The sequence below is a fragment of the Erigeron canadensis genome, chromosome 5 (assembly GCF_010389155.1).
Source record: "Erigeron canadensis isolate Cc75 chromosome 5, C_canadensis_v1, whole genome shotgun sequence".
Classification (NCBI taxonomy): Eukaryota; Viridiplantae; Streptophyta; class Magnoliopsida; order Asterales; family Asteraceae; genus Erigeron; species Erigeron canadensis.
This window is the reverse complement of record NC_057765.1, coordinates 23,359,110-23,365,219: the sequence shown is the minus strand read 5'-3', so window position 1 is coordinate 23,365,219 and position 6,110 is coordinate 23,359,110. Positions and strand designations below refer to the sequence as shown.

Here is a 6,110-nt window from a genome sequence, read left to right as displayed (position 1 = left end):
GTGAGCACCTTCAGGAAGATATTCTCTCTTTAGCTCATGCTTGAAGATTAGAGAAAGAAATCTGGAAAATGGCACTGAGCTCGACCTATTCCTTATTGTGACCTTTCGTTTCAGGTCTTCAAAAATGACACTGGCAAAGTCTATGTTTCGACCATTTGCCAGTGCATAGATAATCTGCATCTGAGCAGCAGTGGCTTGATCAAATGAGCCACTATTTCCTCCAAGACATTGAATAACATGCGTGAACAACAACCTCCAAACCCCAACCAAGAACTTCTTTTGAGGGTTGTTGTGTACAGGTGTAGGTGGAACAGTATTAGATCCGTACCCAATGGACAGCAGTCATTCCTTCCAAACATTTGTTTCTACAAGTCCAACAAATGGTCGTTCTTCAGTCTGATTGGGAAGACGAAGAACTTGTCTCAGTAGATCCATTGAGATGGATATCGTACGCGTCCCTTTCATGACGGTACCAGTAATGGTGCTACTTGCAACCTTGTAATCACATGTCCACTAGAACTCCCTTAGGAGGTGGACAACTATTTCCTTGGGATCGCTATAAATCGCCCTTCTAACTGGACATCCCATTATGAAATCAAGCATGGAGAAATACCCTTTGGTTTTAGATGGGATCTCTTTAGATCCTAGATAGTTATTGGCCTTAATGACCAGTTTATAAGCTTGAAAAGATACTTGATTAGAAAGATTAATGCGTTCATTATCATATACCTTGGATGAGAGATAGGAGAGATTTTCAGATGATGAAGCCATTTTAGATGAGAGTAAAGATGAGAGAAGATTAGAATATGAATGTTTTGAGAGAATATCAAAGATTTGAGAGAGTTTGAGGGACTTTGGAAGTTTTGAGAGAAAGAAATGAACGTAAAAGAAGGAGAAGGGAAAGAGATTTGTATATATATGGCATGGATATGGGTCCCATAACTGGAAAAAGTGAGTCGTCACATGTACTCTCTTTCATACGTGGCATATGAAATACTATATTAAATTATGAAACACTGTTTATATGTACGTATGTGGGTTGTATGATGTGACTATATGAACCACGATTTCAACTGTACTCGAGTTCATACGGCGCGTACAATGTACAAGTTGCCAATTTGGGAGAAAATCGAGGTAACCGTTTGAGATATGTATAATAAAATATTAACAAAATACGTAGTGAAATACACTCAGATAAATAGAGGTATCCACTGAAGAGTCACTATTTTATTTAAAAATTGGTTACCAAGTTTTTAATCAGCAACACAAAGAAGGAACGAGAGGTCGCTGATGAGCATTACACAATTTTTGGCAAGTTGTCAGCCATCAACGGATTTTATATGTCTTTACCAGCAGCCGTTTGCTGTTGGACTAGATAGGGACTTTCAGCACCCTATTACTTTTGTTATGCTTTTTCCCAAAGCATTAGGGATCAACGAATTTTAGATGTCTTTACCAGCAGCCATTTGCTACTGGACTAGATAGGGACTTTCAGCACCCTATTACTTTTATTATGCTTTTTCCCAAAGCATCAGGGGTCAACAGATTTTAGATGTCTTTACCAACAGCCGTTTGCTGTTGGATTAGATAGGGACTTTCAGCACCCTATTACTTTTGTTATGCTTTTTCCCAAAGCATCAGGGATCAACGAATTTTAGATGACTTTACCAGCAGCCGTTTGCTACTAGACTAGATGAAGACTTATGGCTCTTCATTGCCTTGTTATGTAGCAAGTAAGACACACTTGAACTTGCTGAAGGATCTTGATATAAGTCAAGAGATTTTAACTTACAAAAGATATGTAAGTTAAGTAGCAGAATCACCATTTAGCATTCCCAACCTGCTGACGAGATCCTTGAATCTCTTTTCATTTAAAAGTTTAGTGAAGATGTCAGCAAGTTGATCATCAGTGGGGATGAAGTAGATTTCAACATCCCCCTTCATGACATGATCACGAATGAAGTGATACCTAATGTCAATATGCTTAATTTTGGAATGCTGAACAGGGTTATGTGTGATGGAAATAGCACTGGTGTTATCACACATAATTGGGATTTTAGAAAAATCTAAGTCATAGTGAGCAAGTTGATTTTTCATCCAGAGGACTTATGCACAACAACTTGCTGCTGACACATACTCTGCTTCAGCAGTGGAGATGGAAACTGTATGCTGTTTCTTAGTAGACCAACTAGTCAGCCTTCCCCCCAATAGTTGACATCCACCACTAGTACTTTTCCTATCCAACATGCATCCAGCATAGTCAGAATCAGAGTATGCAACTAAGTCAAAGTTAGAATCTTTGGGATACCAAAGACCTAGTGAGGAAGTCCCTTTAAGATATTTAAAAATTCTCTTGACAGCAAGTAAGTGAGACTCCCTTGGGGATGCTTGATATCTTGCACAAAGGCAAGTAGCAAACATAATGTCAGGACGACTCGCTGTGAGATACATCAGCGAGCCAATCATCCCACGATAGAGAGTGGGGTTCACATGCTTACCATCAGGGTCAGCATGGAGATTGTTTGGAGGAGACATAGGAGTAGGCTTAGTAGTGATATTAGACATATCAAATTTAGCCAGTATGTCTCGTATGTATTTTTCTTGGTTTATAAAAATGCCATCAGGAAGTTGGCGAATTTGTAGACCAAGGAAGAAAGTCAGCTCACCCATCATACTCATTTCAAAGTGAGAAGACATTAGTGAGCTAAACTTATTACGAAGTTTCTTGCTGGAGGATCCAAATATGATGTCATCGACATATATTTGTACATATATGACATGAGCACCCTTTCTATAAATAAAAAGGGTGCTGTCTATAGATCCTCGCTGAAACTCATGAGAAAGAAGAAATTCAGAAAGAGTGTCGTACCAAGCTCTGGGAGCTTGTTTAAGACCATATAATGCCTTATAAAGACGATAAACATGGTTTGGCTTGGTTAGATCTTCAAAACCAGGTGGCAGCTCCACATAAACTTCTTCTTCGAGTTTTCCATTCAAGAAAGCACTCTTGACATCCATTTGATATACAGTGAAGTTTCGATAAGCAGCATGTGCCAAGAATAAGCATATAGCTTCAAGTCTGGCCATTGGAGCAAAGGTTTCATCATAATCGACACCTTGTTCTTGAAGGTAACCTTGAGCAACTAACCTAGCCTTGTTATGTATAACAACACCATCTTCGTCCATTTTATTTCTATAAACCCATTTTGTTCCAATGGGTTCTTTGCCAAGAGGAAGAGGAACTAAGAACCAGACATGCAGTCTTTGGAATTGTGTTAGTTCTTCTTGCATGGCAGCAACCCATGATGGGTCAACCATAGCCTCTCCAATATTCTTAGGAGTGATCATTGACAAGAAATTTACATATAGACATGTATTTCTAGTCGATGATCGTGTCACAATGCCCTGCTGAGGATCACCAATCACTTGGTGAGCAAGATGACTTGAAGTCCATTTAAGTGCTGGGACACTTGATGAACCCAGAAGAGTGGAAACAGAAGAAATTGGTATGGGATCAGCAGGAGAAGTATAAGAGGAGAGATCAATGGTTATTGAAGGTTCAGTTGAAGTTTGATCAGTGGAGCCATTTAATTGATTTGAGTTATTATCAATGATAGGGTCATCAGCAGACTCCATATCTTCAGCATTAGATGAAGCATCATGAAACTCTTCATCAGCAGAGTCATCAACTTGCACATCACCAGCCAGTGATCTAGGTTTGGCTGATGCAGCATGGATTGATCTTAAAATAGGCTCAATCGATAGATATGAGCAGCAACTTGCTCTAGTTCAGGTTCTGCTGAGTTGTCCTCAGTGAGTTGCTGATTAACAAGAGGCAGCGAGCAAGAAGTATCAACAAATGAGTCAGCATCCTTCATAGGAGGACTAGTGAACTCATTGAAGATCTCTTCAGTAGAAGAAGGCTGGATATCTTTAAAATCAGAAGAGCTTTCATCAAAAGTGACATGAATGGATTCATCCACCTTTTGAAGACGAGTATTAAATACTCTAAAAGCTTTAGTGATGGCAGAATATCCAACAAAATAACCATCATTAGCTTTAGGATCGAATTTGCCAAGATGATCCTTGTTGTTTAGAATAAAGACAGGACAACCAAATACATGGAAGTATTTGATTTGAGGTTTCTTTCCTCTCAACACTTCATATGCTGTCTTGTCATGTCTTTTGACAATGAGACAACGGTTTTGAGTGTGGCAACCAGTGTTGACTCCTTCTGCCCAAAACCGGTTAGGGAGAGAGGACTCACTGAGCATTGTACATGCTGCCTCAATGAGAGTTCTATTTCTCCTTTCAGCAACACCCATTTTGATCAGGATTTCTAGTGGAAGAGAAGTTTTGTGAGATCCCTTGATCAGCACAAAAAGATTTAAGAGTGTGGTTTCTAAACTCAGTGCCATGATCACTTTTGAGTTCTTTAACCCTTATGCTGTTGAGATTTTCTATTTTCTTGATGAATTTGATAATTTGATCAGCAGCATCACTCTTAGAATTAAGAAAAATTGTCCAAGTATATCGTGAATATTCATCCACAATTACTAAATTGTATTTACTACCCTTTAGACTTTGGACGTTTACTAGACCAAAAAGGTCCATGTGGAGAAGATGAAAACAACCCTTGACTGAATTGGATTGTTTTGTTTTAAAGGTAGCTCTATGGCATTTGCCTTTTTCACAAGCACCACAGAGTCTATCTTTTTCAAAGGAAAGAGGAGGGAGACCACGAACAAGGTTCTTTTTGGCCAGTGAGTTTATGGTTTTAAAGTTCACATGCGACATACGCTTGTGCCATAACCAATTTAACTCGGATGCTGACTTAGCAAAGAAACAAGTTTCACTATCAGTCTTGATAGGAGTGAAGTCTACAAGATATACATCTCGTTTTCTTGGTGCTACCAAGACAACTTCTTTGTTGATATTTACTACAGTGCCTTGATGTTTATCAAGGATCACCTTGTAGTCAGCATCACACAGTTGACTTATGCTGATGAGATTATGTTTTAATCCATTTACATAAGCAACCTTTGAGAATTTTATGAGGCCATTAGAAAGAAGACCATACCCTTCAGTTTGTCCAGTGGAGTTATCGCCAAATACTACAGTAGGACCAGGTGCCCCTGTAAAGTTATCCAGCAGGGCCTTAGAGCCTGTCATGTGTTTTGAACAACCGTTGTCCAAATACCACACTCCTTTTCCCAGCGAGCCCTGCATGGATATAAAGAGAGGATTTAGGCGAGTTCGCTTTGTTCATCCATGGCCATGTCAGCAGGATTAACGAAAGGTACTTCAGAGGAGGTAGTTGGCTCTTCAGAGAGAGCCTCCTCAAGAGTAGTATGATTTCCCACAGAGACAAGACCAAAGGTGTTATCATCTTCATTGAAGGGCATTATATTTGTTTCATCGCTACGAAGATATGCATAGCTGTTGACTACCTCAGGAGCACTATACTCAACTAGCATTGAAGGTTGCCCCTAAGCATTTGAAATAACCCTTTGAGAATGGGGAAGTTCAATGCGCTGAGAAGCTATGTATTCAGCGATGTTTACATTAGTGACAGAAGTGGTGTCACTGGGAACAGGTTCAGTAGAAAGGTTCCCACTGATTCTAGTAGAAGAAGATGTTTCAGCAGACATAGAGATGTTTGGTTGAACTACAACCCCTGGAGCATCTCTTGAGCTAACGGAGTCACATTCATAGGCAACATGTCCTCTGCTGCTACAAAGATAGCATTTTTTGTCAGAGGGGTTGCCTTTTTGATTCTGAATGAAGAAGTCCCTCAGTTGAGAAGAAAGAACATTCACTCGCTGAGTAAGCTCATTAATTTGAGGAGAGAAGGATGAAGAAGCCTTACTCTTGTGCTTAGACTTGGATTTATTCCTTTGTCTAAGTCTAGGAGGGGGCAACTGAGGAATTGGACCAAGGATGGACTCACCATGATTATTTTGAGGATTTTGAGGTCCCCTAATCACGGTCAATGCTTGCCTTCCAGCAGGGTAAGAAGAAGAAGGATCCTGTTAAGAATGATTAACTTTATTTGGAGTGATGGGTCTAGACTGAAGATTTGGAGTCACTGACCTCATTTGCCTATGAGG

General features: G+C 39.7%; 1 pseudogene; it reads right to left on the bottom strand.

Moving 5' to 3' along the window:
* Positions 1-1,884: 1,884 nt before the first annotated feature.
* LOC122601365 lies at positions 1,885-3,636 on the bottom strand (annotated as a pseudogene).
* Positions 3,637-6,110: the final 2,474 nt, after the last annotated feature.